Below are 19206 nucleotides of genomic sequence, written 5' to 3' on the forward strand. Positions count from 1 at the left end.
CCTTAATGTTTGAAACATTAATTGGATTCCGCATAAGAAAAAGTGTGACAACAACGTATTCAACATAGCTATATGGGTGGTGTGTGTCCTAACGCACAAGTCCGAAAGAACAGACACCTCTCATATAGATACATATGTGAACTGAAAGCTAATACGATCCTTAAGTGCAAAGCACTCTTCATTCAACTTCGCGCGTGGCTTAAATTGATGTGATGAGCGACAAAGAGGGTAAAGGGCTATGGGACGCTAGTTTGGTAGTGTGCGGCAATTTGTGAATTTGGAATGAGTGGGTGGAGGGTGGGGGGGGGGGGGGGAGAGGGGAGCGCGGGATGCTTGGGCAGTCAGTGCAGCAGTTGCATCTAAATGGCTCTGAGCACTATGGGACTTAACAGCTATGGTCATCAGTCCCCTAGAACTTAGAACTACTTAAACCTAACTAACCTAAGGACATCACACAACACCCAGCCATCACGAGGCAGAGAAAATCCCTGACCCCGCCGGGAATCGAACCCGGGAACCCGGGCGTGGGAAGCGAGAACGCTACCGCACGACCACGAGATGCGGGCAGTTGCATCTAACTATTGTGCCATGGTGGCGTACATGGTTAACTCATCTGTCTATTAAGCAGGAGACCCGTATTCGAATCCCGGTTTTCGTACAAATTTTTATTTTTCGCCAGTGCATACTTTTACTGCAGTGGCAGAGATCGGACTCTCTTCTTCTGAACAACGTATTCAAAATTATTGGTGTCATTGTTTTGTCCGTATAGGCACGTAGTACATCGCTTATTTTACAACGCCCTTTCCTTCAGACACGTGCACACTGTGGTAGCAACCGCTCGGTTTGACAGGACTTCTGTTTTCTCTAATAAAATGTTATGTCTTCGTAGTTACGTAGCATGCTTGTTACATTTGATTTATCCATTTCACTTGTTCGCTAATTTCCTTCATGCTTCTCCTTTGTTCATTCTTCCGTTCTCTTGGTACTGTGCACATATACGTGCCCGCAGCTTCATGGTGCTCTGTAAACTCCTATTTTCTCGAGTGTTTGACAAAAATGCTTGGCGGAATTTAGACTTTCACAAATCTCGTTTGATGTGTTTATACAATCTCTGACAATAAAGTTCGGTGTATGAAGTCAGAATGGTCAATCGGGCTACACGGGCGATTCGCAACGTTGCACCTGCGTAGCGACCGGTGCTGACAACCTGCTCCCTCCATAGTTCAGTTGAGCATCGTGTGTCTTCCGTGTTAGACCTGTCGGATGAAGTGCTTTAAGCTTGGCAAGACACCAAAAGAAACTCATGCAATGCTGGTACGTGTTTATGGAGATCAGGCACTATCCATGGAGTGGTCCGTGAATGGTTCGTCCGATTTCGAGGGGGCCGGGAAAGTGTTTCTGACAATTCTCGTAGTGGACGTCCGGCGCCCGCCGTCAGTGATTAAAACATTGAGAAAGTGAGGACTTTAAATGTGAACATTTTTAGAAACACCGCCAAATGCTTAAAGCAATTATTCTGTAATGATGTTGATACGATGTATGCTCTTTGCACTTTGCGATTATGTCTTCTCTTCTGCTATACGATCCTTACACCCAGCTGATTTGACGCCATATTTGCTTACAAGTGTGGCAGTATAAATGTGATGTGTTACGACAGCAAAAGGAACCTGTGACCACTGAAGGTACTGTAGTTTACTTATTTAATGTTTACCATTAGATATCAGTTTAATTTTTTTGTCAAAAGTAATCCTAAACCATATTCTGAAATAGCGTCTTGTTTTCTCCACTAGGCAGTGTCACAAGTTCCTCCAAAAATCGTAACACAACACACACACAAATGTAATACTTACAAATGTAAATCCACCCGATGATGAAGGTTTAAAACTTCGAAACGCGTCGTGGAAATAAATAAAACGGTGACTGGTAACAGTGAACTTGTTGTTTCATTTAATGAAAGTGAGGACTTTAATCACGAACAACCGTCGGTTAACTGTGCGCATCACAGTGATCAACTGCAGACGCTTCGTGGATCCGTGCCACAGATCTTTACCCAGGAGTTAGGGAATAGGAAAACGTGTTTTCATCTTGTGCCACATCACTTGGCCGGCCGCTGTGGTCGAGCGGTTCTAGGCGCTTCAGTCTGGAACCGCGCAACCGCTACGGTCGCAGGTTCGAATCCTGCCTCGGACATGGATGTGTGTGATGTTCTTAGGTTAGATAGGTTTAAGTAGTTCTAAGTTCTGGGAGACTGATGACCTAAGAAGTTATGTCCCATAGTGTTCAGAGCCATTTGAACCGTTTTTTTCTACCTGAGAGAACGACGTTGAACGCTGCACGGTGGGCCGAAATTTTGACCCGTTTCATGCAACGTCTATGTAAGGTAAGACCCCAGTACGCACAGCAAAGTTTCTAGTTTTTTGTTCACAACAACGCTCGCCCACACACAGCCAATATCGTCAAACAGTTCCTGGCAAAAAAAGGTGCTGGTGCAACTTGAACATCTACCACACTCGCCCGAACTCAATCCTCCGGACTTCTTCCTTGTTGTAGTCGCTCGACTCAAATTCGCTTTGAAAGGAAAGAGATTTGTCGGTATTCCTGCCACCCAATGGAACGTAACGCGGCTTTTGAACACTATCCCAAAGGAAGACTTCGTGCAAATTTTCCAGGACATGTATCGCAGAGCTCAGCGGTGTTCAGTTAAGGGAGGTGACTATTTCGAAGGACAGTAAGGTAACTAGTTCATAGTTCATAGTTCATATGCGTTAATGTTATAGGACTATTCACCTAACTTAAGTGTCAGAGGTTGTATATTATGGTAATGTTCCGTTCCTCTAAGATGTTCAGTATGTGGTCAGTGATATCTTTAAGGAAGGGTAAAAAGAGATGAAGTATTTCACCTTATCCCCAAGCACCTTCTACTCACAGATTGTATTAGCCGGTTTAGTTCAATGAGAAAATTTTTGCTTGTCGATGCCGAAAGGAGATACATTATAGCTTAAGACAAACAGCATCACAGGGTGAAAGATTTCCATTCATAAAAATTGTGAAAATTTTTGTGTATCAGACTCAAGTGCATTAACAGTTGTCTCCGAAGCTCTCCATCTTTTGCTTGCGTTTCAGCAATCGGCATGCTTTGTTTAGACGAAACAGGTCACTCAAACCACGATAATGTGACACGTTGACGTATAAATTAGTTATTTCTATTTTCCGCCGACTGGTCGTTTTTTAGATCCATAAAAGTAGAGAACTCACCATAAATATGGGATGATTCTGGTTCAAATGGTTCAAATGGCTCTGAGTACTATGCAACTTAACTTCTGAGGTCATCAGTCGCCTAGAACTTAGAACTAATTGAACCTAACTAACCTAAGGACATCACACACATCCAGGCCCGAGGCAGGATTCGAACCTGCGACCGTAGCGGTCGCCCGGCCCCAGACTGCAGCGCCCAGAACCGCACGGCCACTCCGGCCGGCGGATGATTCTGAAAAAGGGTTCGTAACTATTCAGTTGCTTTCAGAATTATTTGCATTTCCTCTTCACAGCGATCAGTGAAGCTTTACAGTGTACGGCTGCAATAAAACTACAATAACTAACCCTTAAGGTTAAGGAAATTAAATAACTGGAATAATAACAAGAAAAGAAGAAAAGAGCACCGCCAGAAGGCTCAATTAAAAGCCTAGAGCTCTGTGGCAGTTTACACTATCAGATCACGCCTCGGAGACCTACACAGAGTTTAACTAGCTGCCAGTTCGTCCTAGTTTCCAAGGTAGAGAGGGGAACTAGAAGCGGTTTTATGCTGTTTGTTGCCTGGCGAAGCGTTCTAAATTTGTACCGAAGTCCCTCGTAAGGCAGATACCGAGTTCGAACTCCTGCCCATTACTCAGTTTTAACCTGTGTCAAATGTTCTCTACATTACACTTGTTGTTAGACAAGGGAAATAAGCACTCTCTAAACCTACAACGTTGATTTCGTAACGAACGAGATCGTTGTATACCTGATAGATTAAAGGATACGCATTACCCTTTCTTAGACGAAACTAGATACAGTCGAGTCTTGCTAATTAAAACATCGATATACTGAACTTCTCTATAAATCGAAGTAATTGTCAAGTCTTACAGTTTTCAACATGGCTATCTTTAAGCAAGCGTGTAGAAGTTTCAATGGAGAAATAACACAGCCAGTCGGTTGCAAATAATTGTTTAAAATATATATCTAGGTTTTGACACCTCTAAGGATGTCTTCATCAGAATCAAAATTTAAAAGCCGTAAAGCTACACAGCGAGAGGTCAATAGTCAAACTTTAAAGCAGACATGCTTAAGTCAAAAATTAAAAATTAAATTCATACCAACGGCTTGAATGTTTTAATTTTTAAGTTTTGACTTAAGTATGTCTGCTTTGAATTCTCAGTATTGCCTTCTCGAAATGTAACTTTACGGGTTTTAGATTTCCATTCGAATGAAGACAGCCTTAGAAATGTCGAAAACTAGGTGAATGTATTAAACAGTTATTATTAACACGGTGGCTGTGTTATTTCTCCATTGAAACTTGTCAGGTCCCTTGAGAAACCTGTATAAACAAAAGGAACCGTAAGTCGTTTGAAACAATCGATAAACAGAAATTATTATAATGATTATCAGTGAGGTTTGCCACACAAAGTATATAATTAGCAATTAGTGTCTCCCTAATACTCGTTAGTTTGAATCTATCTCAAATATTTCCGGACTTGTTTTCTCATTCAATTCTCCACGACACTCTTTTTATTATTCATTCAACTATTCATTACGTACTGCAGCACGTAAGTCAGTTGCAAAAACAACTTCAAAGAAGTACAAGTGTTCGACTCTCACAGGAAACTGGCTGGTGACTGACGGCGTGGAATGCTGACTGAGAAATTCCTCCACCCACGCAGTCAACACTCCTGCAGCAGCAAGACCAGATAGCTGGAAACGTTCCGTAAGGTGAAAGGAGGCGATTTCAGCAATGTGAGCTCCCAAAACGTGTACAGTCCTTACGGACATGGCTTAGTCACTGCAGAGGAAAAACATACCCATTGGTCGTTATAGGCTTAAAGGAAAGGCTAAGACATTTGCTGTTAATCTGTATTTGGAAGTGACTTTAGAGAACTTGAAAATGGCGGCAATGTCATTTTTTAAGAAGAGAAAGTGCTATCGTTGATTGCATGCAGGGGTTGGACAAAAATATGGGAACACAGCGAGAAATGAATGCTACAACATAAATACACTACTGGCCATTAAAATTGCTACATCACGAAGATGACGTGCTACAGACGCCAAATTTAACCGACAGGAAGAAGATACTGTGATATGCAAATGAGTAGCTTCTCAGAGCATTCGCACAAGTTTGGCGCCGGTGGCGACACCTACAACGTGCTGACATGAGGAAAGTTTCCAACCGATTTCTCATACACCAACAGCAGTTGACCTGCGTTGCCTGATGAAACGTTGTTGTGATGCCTCGTGTAAGGAGGAGAAATGCGTACCATCATGTTTACGACTTTGATGAAGGTCGGATTGTAGCCTATCGCGTTTGCGGTTTATCGTATCGCGACATTGCAGCTCACGTTGATCGAGATCCAATGACTGTTAGCAGAATATGGAATCGGTGGGTTCTCGAAGGTAATACGGAACGCCGTGCTGGATCCCAATGGCCTCGTATCACTAGCAGTCGTGATGACAGGCACCTTATCCGCATGTGTGTAACGGATCGAGCAGCTACGTCTCGATTCCTGTGTCAACAGATGGTGGTGGGTAGTGTTTAACGTCCCGTCGACAACGAGGTCATTAGACACGGAGCGCAAGCTCGGGTTAGGGAAGGATTGGGAAGCAAATCGGCCGTGCCCTTTCTAAGGAACCATCCCGGCATTTGCCTGAAACGATTTAGGGAAATCACGGAAAACCTAAATCAGGATGGCCGGAGACGGGATTGAACCGTCGTCATCCCGAATGCAAGTCCAGTGTGCTAACCTGTGACAACAGATGGGGACGGTTGCAAGACAACAACCATCTGCACGAACAGTTCGAGGACGTTTGCAGCAGCATGGCTATCAGCTCGGAGACCATGGCTGTGGTTACCCTTGACGCTGTATCACAGACAGGAGCGTCTGCGATGGTGTACTCAATGACGAACCTGGATGCACGAATGGGAAAACGTCATTTTTTCGGATGAATCCAGGTTCTGTTTACAGCATCATGATGGTCGCATCGGTGTTTGGCGACATCGCGGTGAACGCACATTGGAAGCGTGTATTCGTCATCGCCATACTGGCGTATCACATGGCGTGATGCTATGGGGTGCAATTGGTTACACGTCTCGGCCACCTCTTGTTCGCATTGGCGGCACTTTGAACAGTGGACGTTACATTTCAGATGTGCTACGACGCGTGGCTCTACCCTTCATTCGATCCCTGCCAAACCCTACATTTCAGCAGGATAATGCACTACCGCCTGTTGCAGGGCCTGTACGGGCTTTTTTGGATACAGAAAATGTTTGAATGCTGCCCTGGCTAGCACATTCTCCAGATCTCTCACCAACTGAAAACGTCTGGTCAATGGTGGTCGTGCAACTGTTTCGTCACAATACGCCAGTCACTACTCTTGATGAACTGTGGTATCGCGTTGAAGCTGCATGGGCAGCTGTCCTGTACTCGCCATCCAAGCTGTGTTTGACTCAATGCCCAGGCGTATCAAGGCCGATATTACGGCCAGAGGTGGTTGTTCTGGATACTGATTTCTCGGGATCTATGCACCCACATTGCGTGAAAATGTAATCACATGTCAGTTCTAGTATAATATATTTGTCCAATGAATACCCGTCACCATCTGCATTTCTTTTTGGTGCAGCAATTTTTATAGCCAGTAGTGTACATATGTTAGCCAAGCCAGCAGGTGGCCCTGTTGTATCTAACCACGAACGGCAGTTGTGCAATGTGCTCAGTATGTTACAAGTATCAGTCGTGGTCAGAACAGTGTTCTCTATAGCTGTGAACGCACTATGTCATAGCTACGACAATTCGTACCGCGGGCAAATTATTGATGCTCGTCTGGTGGGTGTTTCCGTAACCCAGGGAGCTCAAGTGCTTTGGTGTTTCAAGAGACACCGTATTCGAATATTTATACCGTATACAGGGAGAGAGGCAGAAACATAATGCGTAAATCATAAGGTAAACGAAAATGTGTTGAGTGATCGTAAGAGACTGTGACTGAAGAGGATTGTCGGGAAAATTAACCGGACGACGACTAAAAATGTCACAGTCGAACTGAATGTCGCACCGTGAACCCTGTCAGCGCCAAAAATAATGGATGGAATTTGAGAGTGACGTGGAATTGCAAAACCACTCACCAGTGATCAAAATGACAGGAAGACGTGGCGCCAAAGCCGTAAAACTTTGGCTGTGGAGCAGCGGAAGAAAGTTATTTGGTCGGATATGTCACGTTGCGCATTGATCCCAACATTTCGTCGAGTTTACGTCCCAAGAGTTAAGCATGGCGGGGGTTCGATGATTTGGCCTGCCGTATCGCAGTATACAATTATCCCCATGGTAATTCCGTAAGGTCGCACTAGTGTCAAGAATAATGTTACTATTCTGCAATACCAAGGTTCCCCAAGGTTGATGCTGTGTTCCATGACGACATAGCCCTTGTTATCATAGATCACACAGTCCGGGACAGGCTTAGTGAGCACGATAATGAATTGTCACATCTCACCTGGCCATCACAATGAAGAGATCTCTTCATTATTGAGCCTGTGTGGTCTTGTTCGTAGAGAAGTGTGCTTCATTGCTCTCCAACTCCACCTTTGTTACCTGAACGTGGCAGTATTTTGCAGGAAATAAACCAGGATCCTTATTTTTACATTTCGAGACGAATGGAAGCTGTCTCGAATGCTGAAGATTTCCCTATCTGTTTTCTACATCTACATCTACATTTATACTCCACAAGCCACCCAACCGTGTGTGGCGCAGGGCACTTAACGTGTCAGTGTTATTACCTCCCTTTCCTGTTACAGTATGGTTCGCAGGAAGAACGACTGTCTGAAAGCCTCCGTGTGCGCTCGAATCTCTCTAATTTTACATTCGTGATCTCCTCGGGAGGTATAAGTAGGGGGAAGCAATATACTCGATACCTCATCCAGAAACGCACCCTCTCGAAACCTGGACAGCAAGCTACACCGCGATGCAGAGCACCTCTCTTGTAGAGTCTGCCACTTGAGTTTGCTAAACATCTCCGTAACGCTATCACGCTTACCAAATAACCCTGTGACGAAACGCGCCGCTCTTCTTTGGATCTTCTCTGTCTCCTCTGTCAACCCGACCTAGTGCGGGTCCCACACTGATGAGCAACACTCAAGTATAGGTCGAACGAGTGTTTGGTAAGCCCCCTCCTTTGTTGATTCACTACATTTTCTAAAGACTCTCTCAATGAATCTCAACCTGGTACCCGCGTCATCAAGAATTAATTTTATATGATCATTCCACTTCAAATCGTTCCGCACGCATACTTTCAGATATTTTACAGAAGTAACTGCTACCAGTGTTCGTTCCGCTATAATATAATCATACAATAAAGGATCCTTCATTCTATTAGCCTCGGCAATGTGTTGTGCATCTGGTGTTTCCATATTTTCTAAGGACATTTTCTAAGGACTCTCCCAATGAATCTCAACCTGGCACCCGCTTTACCAACAATTAATTTTATATGATCATCCCACTTCAAATCGTTCCGTACGCATACTCCCAGATATTTTACAGAGGTAACTGCTACCAGTGTTTGTTCCGCTATCATATAACCATACAATAAAGGATCCTTCTTTCTTTTAGGCACAGCAATGTGTTGTGCATCTGGTGTTTCCATATTTTTGTCCAACACCTGTAATTATTTATTCCTCGTTGATCAACCAAACTTTTGTTATATCCATTTCTCAATAATAGAAACTACTACTGAGGTCACTTAAACTTCAAATTACCGAGAGTCGGGTGTATATTCCTTCTCAGTAACACGGAATAGTGCCCCATTCGGTACATTCACTACAGCGCTGCTATTTCCCGCACTGAACTATTGTAATCAGGGCAGTTTCAGCCCGAAACTTGCTCTGAATGACGTCATAGTTGTACGCTACCGATGCGGTACACTTTGTACGGATTCGCCATTTCCGTAGGTGGCACGAAACTGGCGTAATTAGGGCCTTTGCCAGCCCAGTCTTTCATCTGAACTCTGCTCGGCTGCCGCTCGTGTTACTTGTTGCTGCTCCCAATGCAGAACTCCACTCGGAGCATTCCACGACTCTCGCAGCCCCATAGGAGGGATGGATACAGCACAGTGAGAGTGGGCTGGTGAGGGTGGAGGGTAGTGGGTGGGGAGAAGGGGCCCGCCGAGGCCGCTCCAGGCAGTGATTAACTGTTTCCTCAGACATTAATTACCCGTCACACCGTTGTTTCGAGGCGCAGGGGCGAGCCAGTTCTCGCAACCAGCAGCCCGTGTCTCCGATAATTAATGTTAAGCTGCACCACTGTTTAGATGATTAAACACCAACCAAGACGTTTAGTTCAACCACACTGAAATCCGAAGACGTCTTGCGACAGACAACGCTTAATACGCTTTGACCTAATTTAAGGATAGTATTCGACCACTAACGAATGAAGCGTAGCAATCGACAATTCATGAAGAAATTTCCCTCGAGGGAAATCGTTAACGCGACACTTTAATTCGCATTCCGAAACAACTGGAAGCTGTCTTGAATGCTGAAGGTTTCCCTTGTTTTAGGCATGGCAATGTACTGTGCATCTGGTGTTTCCATATTTTTGTCAAACACCTGGAGTTCTTTAATTACTCATTGATAAACCAAACTTTTGTTGCAACGATCTCTCAGTAATTCAGACTGATTCTGAGGTCACTTGAACTTAGATTTACCGAGAGTCGATTGTACATTCACGTGCAGTAACACAGAATAGTGCCATATTCAGTGCATTCAGTGCTTCGAATCGATTGTTATGGCTGTATTAATGACATAGATCCTCCTACAAAAACTGGCAATACATAAGAATTTCGTCATTTAAGCAGCTGTTTAGGAGGGAATCTAAGTACATGATGAAAGAAAGTTGCGTCTTACGGTGGCGTAAGTTTTATTTTTTTCATCCGTCTTACCATTGGTTTGATGAGGCCCGCCACGAATTCCTCTCTCGTGCTGACTTCTCCGAGTAGCACTTACACGCAATGTCCTCAGTTAATTATACTCCAATGTCTCTCTTCACCTACAGTTTTTAGGTAAACTATTCCTTGATGTACTAACAAATGTTGTATCATCTCGTTCCTTCATATTTCCAATCATTCCCACAAATTTCTCTCCTGGCTGATCGTGCGGAAAACCAAATTTCTTATCCTATGAGTCCACTTAATTTTCAACATTCTGCTGTAGCACCACATCTGAAACGCCTCGATTCTCTTGTTTCCGGCAAATATGATATTACGTGACTGGTTATACTGAAATAAAACTCTTTCCGTATGGATTACCACGCAAATGCGGCGTTCATAAACCCCGTGCGAACCGTGACAAGACGTCTCATCATATTTTCTTCAGTTCTCCAAGGGGTGACGTATCCCTAACGGTTATTTTTTTTTCACTTGTATTTTTGAAGGAGGTACTGAACACAGTTGAGGACAAAAGATAATTTTCACATAATGTGACTACAAGACGGGATCAGTTGACAGTGTTGCGTGAAATTTATGCCCCAACTGTCAAGTAAACTGTTTCATAATGTAACACACAGGTGCCAGCAGTTGATAAAGTCAAATCACTTGTGATGTATAAAAACTGCAAGCTGTTTTCCCTACTGGCAGTGATTATATTGATAATTAGTTGCACTCCTACTTTCCTGTTAATACGGTACGAAATCTTGTTATTTTGCCAACCTCGTGGGAAGACTCTTGAGGAAATGTAACACATCCAAGAAGGAAGTGGCTTACACGGTGCTTGTTCGAGCGATTTTTGTGTACATTTCATCAACAGGAGAGCCTTACGAGGTAGGACTGATAGAAGAGTAAAGAAGAGCGGTGCGTTTCGTTATCGGATCGTTTGGTGGACAGAAGAACATTCAGAAAAGCTCAACAAAGTACACTAGCAAAAGCTACAAGACAGCTGTTACGAATCACTGAGAATCTTACTGTTGAAATTTCGGGAAGGTAATTTCCAGGAAGAGTCGGACAACATATTACTTTTCCGAAACACATTCGTGAAAAGACCGCGACGAGAAAGTTCTGACATTAGAGCTTATACAGAGGCTTACCGACAGTCACACTTCCAAGGCCTATTCACGAATGGAACAGGAAAGGACCTTGACCACACAGATGAGCTTACAATTTTCAGCCACTATTACAACCGTCTTCCATGCTCAAACAGGTTAAAAGTGGTAAGCATGCCACGTCCTTGCGGCTACCGAGACGAGGGGAATGCTGCTTCAGTTAATTTGCAACATGGTTTCATTTCGCAGATCTGATTTTCACAGCCAGCTTGTGAACCCATCATGCGCTTCAACGGAATACTGGTGGTGGTTTATTCTACTGTGGGATCGTTTCTTTAAATCACTAAGCTATCTTGCAGTCTTTAGCCACATCCACTACAATGTTTTATCCCATTCTTGCATGTGCCCACTGAGCCGTGCCAAAGCTGTAGTGCGTAACATATATCTTGCCCACTTATTAAATGTTTATATACTTGTTTCAGTGGGTAACTCATTCTGTCTGATACATTATGGTAAAAAACTAAATTTTCATAGTGATCACCAGTTTTCTTTCATAGTTTGATGGCTCCTTTCATTGATATGTCCAGGTCGGTAGCGGTACCCATACTTAGACGCTTAATTTGCCCACTCTTAGTAAATTCCACTTAGAAAGACGCTATCCATTACTCGGGCTTGCTTGTTTTAAATTTACATTAGCCTCAGCGAACTTCTCTTCCCTGTATATTAGATCTGTAGCATCTTAGTGAAACTCTGAAGAGCTCCACCACCACTTCACAATAGCACATGTCCTGAGACGACAAGGAAACGTCAATTTAGTGTTGGAGGGAAGTATGGGTGTAGCAATAGCATAGGGAGACCAAAAGACGACTATAGTAAACAGGTTCACATGAATGTGTATTGCAGCAGTTATTCCCAGGGTGTGAGGGGGCTTGCAGGGAATAGAGTACCATGGATAACTGCATCAAACCAGTCTTCAGACTGAAGACAACAACAACCACAACAACAACAAAAGTCTTTTAGGACGAACGCTTTGTGGCAGTTTAGTCCAGATTTTCTTATTTTCTTCTTATATTCAATTGCGCTGGCAGTGTTTAGTTCGTTAATGATATTAACATTTCTGAATATTTCTATTATTTTAGATCTTTGGAACTTCTTAGAAGACTCATCCCTCACTATAGACACGCATTTCACGATTATAGTTTACGACATGATTAATTTCCATATTACACTCTTGGAAGAGCAATAGTCTTGAACACGTTCGGTTCCCCCGCCCCGCCAGGCTTGGTAGCTCGGGGAAGGTAGGCGCCACCACCTAGTGTGTTCTGACTATCGAAGCCGTCTCCCTTATGTCTTGTTCACTGTGCGGGTCAGATATGCCTCAGTCTGTGCCCGGGCAATCTACAGTGAACGTCGGTTGCGATGATACTGTTGGTTTATCTTTCTACCATTGTGTAGTGAAACTTGTGTAGGTAAGCGCATTTGGTTTCAATTTATCATTCTTTATCTGTAAAACAATTATTTTCAATGTATATAAACATAAAATTTGTATTTAATTACATGTCTCAAAGCAGGCCCGGACGTAAGAGGAAATTATTTCCTGTTGAAGCTAAATTTGTATTAAGTATAAATTAAAATGCGCCCTCTTCGTATTTTGCGTTTTTTGTTATTTTTATGACTGTTTGCTTTGTATAGTTATCTCATTTTAAATATTGTAAGTTTATTATACAATTTTAATTAAATGTTCAGTAACATTTTTCCTCAGTGACGTACTCTGAGATTATCTGACAAGGAATGTAGGCAATGTTCTCAGCATTCTTTGTTCTCCATTTGATCTCTGACATTTATCATATTTTGCGACTGAAGGCAAGGATAAAATTTCTACTCGTGATTTAGCAGGACCTTCTCATCCAACCAGCTCGATCGAAAAGGAAGGTAAAATATAAAACTTGGGCTACTCTGCGACTGACGTTCACTGCAGAGTGTCCGGGCACAGACAGGGGCAAATATGACCTGCACAGTAAACAAAACAGAGGCTAGACGGCGCACCGAAAGCATAAAACAAAAGACACGTAGTGCCTTGGGGAAACGCAGCGACTGTCTTGTAAGACCAAAAAAATTGTAATATTATATTACTGTTAAGCAGTTAGGTGGAGCCTACATTTCGCATAATACCAGCGAAGATATGTTCACTTTGTGAGTCCGTCGCCTGCACTGTCCCGTTAATTAGTTACTGTGTATCGCATTCTAGACCTCACAGTTGTGCATAGAAGTTAGTTCAATTTGTAATTTGGTTTCTATGTATATTACGATTCCTTTTCTTTTTCTCCCATTTATAACATATTATCCGATAAGTCGAGAACGGCAATGATAACACTGAGTGACGTAAGACTGAAGTACCCTGCTTGACAAAACAGAAAAGTGTCCTGAAGGGGAGTAGGAAACGAAAAGAAACTTTAAGGGTTGAGAGGGTATATGGTGTTTTCCAGTGATTGCAAAATCGAGTCACATTTAAAAAGAACTTGGCAACGTGAGCCCTGCAAGCATGCGCTGACTCTATTGGGAAGGACTGTTATCAATCCGTTATAATCTCATCTGGCCCACAAATTATGGAACCGGTCATTAATCAGATTTGGGAAAAATCGATCGGTTAAAGCCAATTCTGAGTAACTGGTATGTTTCGGTTTTTGTTCGGTTCAGTTATAAGAGGTTTTTCTCATTTTACTACTGATAACTGGTTAAAACGCTGGAATACCAATATAGTGTTTTTAAATAAAACATATTTTTAGAATCGTGTAACGCCCATTCGCAAAATACTAGGTTTTCATAGAAAGTGGGAAAAGTGATCGAGGATATTTTAATTACAACGACTATAAAACGAGCAGCAAGCACATAAGAATCGGTACGATATTGATGAGACAATACTGTACCTGTGCTCTATGACACGGTTCGCTTATACATGGAGTGTACAATCTACACTTAAGTTTCCCGTTGTCATTCTCGGAAATCAATTGTGGTGCAGAATGGCACAACACTAATTTGGAACCATACTGAATATCCAAAGAAATTGGTACAGACATGCGTATTCGAATACAGAGCTATGTAAACAGGCAGAATACGGCGCTACGACCGGATACGCATATACAAGACAACAAGCGTCTGGCGCAATTGTGAGATCGGTTACTGCTGCTGCAATGGTGGGTTGTCAATTGCGTGTTTTAACATGGTGTTATAATCGGGTCAAGAGCGATTGGACACAGCATCTCTAAGGTAGCGATGAACCGTGATTATCAAGAATCGTATAAAACATCAAATCTCCGACATCGCTGCGGTCGGAAAAAGATCTTGCAAGAATAGGACCAAAGACGACTGAAGAAAATCGTTCATCGATATGGGCTATCGGAACCGAAGGCCCACTAGTGTACTCTTGATGACTGCACGACACAAAGCTTTACACCTTGCCTGGGCCCGTCCATACCGAAATTGGACTGTTGATGACTGGAAACATGTTGCCGTGTCGCGGAAGTCTCGTTCCAAATTGTATCGAGAGGATGGAGACAACCTCATGATTCCATGGACCCTGCATGTCAGCAGGGGACTGCTCAAGCTGATGGAGGCTCTGTAATGGTGTGGGGCGTGTGCAGTTTGAGTGATGTGGGACCCGTGATACTTATAGATAAGACTCTGAAAGGTGACGCATACGTAAGCATCCTGTCTGATCACCTGATCCACTCATGTCCGTTGTGCATTGCGACGGAGTTGGGCAATTCCAACACTACACCTGCACTTCCAGAACTGCTATAGATTTGCTCCAGGAACATTCCTCTGAGTTTAAACACTTCCGCTGGCCACCAAATTCCCTAGACATGAACATTATTGAGCATATCTGAGATGCCTTGCAAGGTACTGTTTAGAGAGATCTCCACCTCCTCGTTCTCTTCGGAATTTATGGACAGACCTGCAGGATTCACGGTGTCAATTCCCTTCAGACATTAGTCGAGTCCATGTCACGTAGTATAGCGGCACTACTGCGTTCGTGGGGCGCTGCACGGTATTGGTCAGGTGTACCAGTTTCTTTGGCTCTTCAGTGTATTTTACGAAGTACGGTAGCAGCGAAATACAGTGCTTCACTTGTTTTAAAACATTAAAAACGCAGTAGGAATAACAGACTTTGCAAGTAATATAAGAGGAAAGCATCCACCGCGTTCCTTGGAAGAGAAGGTAAATTCGATTGAAATACCTATAATTTTATTTACGTATAAACTCAGGGTAGTAATTGAAACCTTGATTTTGTGCTTGAAACATTGATACCCTCCAAAAGTCAAAAGTGACGATGCAGATAAATCATCAACCTGTGACCTTTCGCTCATACCATTGCCGCACCTGTCTCCTCCACCTTCGCCGGAAACAGGATACCAATATCTACTGCTGCGTCAATCCCGTATAGATCTCCTTCAGCTTGATTAAAAATTTTGAAGCTGTGCTCGAAGTCTATAATTTATTGCTGGAAATAATAGCAATAATCGAAAACAGCTTAGTCCCGAAACAGACTAAATAAGAATTATATATTAATACGTTCAGCTGCTGACGGGCGTTGATATGTATCAACGGGGACTGATGAAAATGTGTGTCCCGAGCAGGACTCGAACCCGGGGTCTCCTGCTTATTTGTTCTTTCGGACATAAGCGAAAGAACAGTCACCATGTCCACATAAGTATTCTGGGAATACCGGCCATGACCTTCTTCTTCTGTGCGGATGCACACGCATTACCCGAACTCTTACGGGACTTGATAAGAATGTCTTTCAAGAGTAATGAGTGTGTTGGGTAGGACACTACGCATGTAGTGTGTGGAAATATCAGGTGACAATGTAGGGCTCGCGGGAGGCGTGCGCGAGATAGTTCCTGCAGTTGCAATATCCTCTGTACCCTAGGTGGCTCAGATGGATATAGCGTCTGCCATTTAAGCACGAGACGCTGGGTTCGAGTCCTGCTCAGGGCACACATTTTCGCCTGTCCCCGTTGATACATACCAACACCTGGCAGCAGCTAAAGGTACTAATATATAATTCTAATTTCGTTCAAGACGGCTGCAGGTCATCAATGGTGTCTGTTCTTTCGGACATGTCAGAAAGAACAGACACCATATCCATGTAAGTATATAGAAACAGACTAATTTGGTCTGTTTTAACAATCAGGTTAAACTGGAGGAAAAAGGAAACAGAGAGAGAGAGAGAGATGGCGTAACTGAAAATCGATTGTACCACCGATTACCGCCGTCCCTATCCTTAAGATCCTAGATACTGTCACTGGTCCCACATATGTTCGAGACTTCGCCAGAAGTTAGTGGAAATGACATTCATTGAAACCTAGGGTAATTTCGACGAACTGACTCTCTGGAAACCCGACTGATATATGAGTTTGCAGACATTTTGAAAGGGAATTACCGTCTCCCCAGCCCACCAATCCCCCTTAGACGGACCAGTGTATCCGAGGAAAGCAGGGATCGGCTGGCCGGGCCGTTCGTGCGCGTGATTAACCGTTTCCCTCGGCGAGACTTTAATTAGGCGTCGGGCGGCAGGCACGTTGCTCCGTGACGGACGTGCCTACCGCGCCCGGGAGGCGGCGCCACCTGGCGCGGGGGCGGCGGCGGGGTCGGCAGCAGGAGGATCAAATTACTCGCCGCCCCCCACTCCCTCGCCGGCAAACCCGCAGCCCGGCCGGCTTCTGTTTAAAGGCGGGATTCTTCACCGCCGCTGTTGACAAAGTGTGATGAGAATTTTCTCGCCATCAGCGCTCGCTGCGCACCATCTCCCTCCCAGCCAGCGCCCGTTTCTTCTGATCTGCTCGGCTCGAGGAGTTCGCAGGGCGTCGTTGTGGGGCCACACTAACGGTCTTCGCTTATGTGGGGCTGTTGCACTCCTCCTCCACGAGCGTAAGAAAAAGGATCAGTTAGTATTAAAGTATGGCGATGATGGAGCAATCTAACTGAATCGTTAGCACTATAATTTGTGTTTGATGTGAGAATGATTTTGATGATGGTGACGTATTGGGTCCATACGAAAGCTCGATCACTTCAAGTTCAGCAGTCTTCTCAGTTTCCTACCATCCTTTACGAACTTGGAGATGATGGATTATTCTCGATGCAATCAATTATCTGGTCCCTTCTTCGCCCTCTGGTCCTCTCTCCAGACTTCATTCCTTCTGGTATGTCTTTTAAGAAGCAGTCTATTGCAATTCGGTGTCGTTTCGCTCCTCTTAATATTTTCCATTATTTTTATTTTCTCATACTCCGCGCGTAACACAACTTCATTCTTCATTTTATGTATCGTTCTCAAATCTTCCATTTTCCTCCGCATTCACATATCAAAAGCTTTTATTAATTTCTCTTCTCTCTGTTGCAGTGTACGTGTTTCGGCGTCATATAGAGTAACACATCATTCGTCTTCTCCCTGATTTTTTATTTAACAGACATAGAAAACACTATTCAATCTTTGAAACATTTCTTTTGTAATAGCTATCCTGGTTTTCATTTGTCGATTATGCATCGTGTTATTCTTTTTTTGTTTCCTAGGCATCTGGCTTCATCTACACGTTTCCATAACACATCACATATTTTTACCTTCATCTTCCTTGCTTGTCTTATAACAACCATTGCCATATTCTTTTTCACATCTACCTTCATTCGATATTACTCACATCTGATGTTCAGGACGATTAACACAATGTTAATTTTTTCATCATTTAGAGTTACTACTAACACGTCATCAAAAAATATAATAGAGTTGTTTATCCTTTGTCCTTTGTCATTTTTATTTCTTTTATTTCAGCCTATAATTACACTTTTTGCCCTCAGACTATAGGTTTCGGTCAATGGTGACTATATTCGCATCTGTTTAAAACATGTCTTGCTGCTGTTCATAACAAACTCGTATTCTTTCTGTTGTCACACCAGTTGCAGTTAACCACGATTTGCTTCTTGATATCTAACAATTTAGTCCACCACACTCTTTCAGAACCTTTATCCAGGTCAACAAAAACTGCACAAATCTCTATATTTTCCTAGATATATTTCCCCATTACTGATAAGTCTATTAATACGAAGAATAGGCATTTGTGCCCAATATTGAGAGCATTCTCTACTATGTAATGTGTGTGGATGCTTTGCTATGTGTATTACTCAGATCTCTCATCCAGATACACATTTATTACTAAGTACCATTTTTCTTTTAAGAGCAATTGACTTACTTTAGTTTGGAATCTGCTGTAAGACAATGTATTGAAGCTGTAGTTTGGTAGTGGGAGATAAAATTGATGATTCACATGGAAGTGTATTCTAGTAACATGAGAAATAACATGTATCGGACTTTGGAGGAGGCATGTAAGAGTTTATTTTTCTCCCATTGGTGTTACAGTGGGGGAACGTTGGTAGAAACTACTGTCGTTTAGTGTTTTTACTAATTATTAAATTGTAAATGTACCTGCACGAGGAGAGACAGCTATGGGGAACTTCTTCGAAATTTTTTATTTAGATCCTCGTCTTGTTCACATGTTCTTGATGACTTTTGACAGCATACGTGAGAAAAAAGAATAGTTAATGTCTTTCAATAGGTGCAGCAGATATATTTTTTATTACATTACAGTTAGTGCAACGAAGGAAAAGCGTCAGATTAATTTATTTACGTGTTGATAAAGTTGTGAACTGGTACTAAAACGCATAACATTCACCAAACTGAGTTTAAAACTCGGAGAACAGATTTTTGTTGTAAGTTATTCACTTACAACGAGTTTACGATACAGATACATAGCAATGACAACAATGACAATAGAGAGGACATAAACTGTTCCGGATTTTCCCAAGAACAACTGTTGAGGTATCAGAGAGAGAGAGAGAGAGAGAGAGAGAGAGAGAGAGAGAGAGAGAGAGAGAGAGAGAGAGAGAGAGAGAG

The 19206-nt window shown here is 43.0% G+C and overlaps 1 protein-coding gene across 1 annotated transcript in view; it reads left to right on the plus strand.

Moving 5' to 3' along the window:
* Positions 1-19206, plus strand: part of LOC126356171 (teneurin-a) — a 2471974-nt gene that overhangs the window by 512470 nt on the left and 1940298 nt on the right. The gene's annotated exons all lie outside the window — the stretch shown is intronic.

The sequence above is a fragment of the Schistocerca gregaria genome, chromosome 3 (assembly GCF_023897955.1).
Source record: "Schistocerca gregaria isolate iqSchGreg1 chromosome 3, iqSchGreg1.2, whole genome shotgun sequence".
In the NCBI taxonomy this organism is placed as follows: domain Eukaryota; kingdom Metazoa; phylum Arthropoda; class Insecta; order Orthoptera; family Acrididae; genus Schistocerca; species Schistocerca gregaria.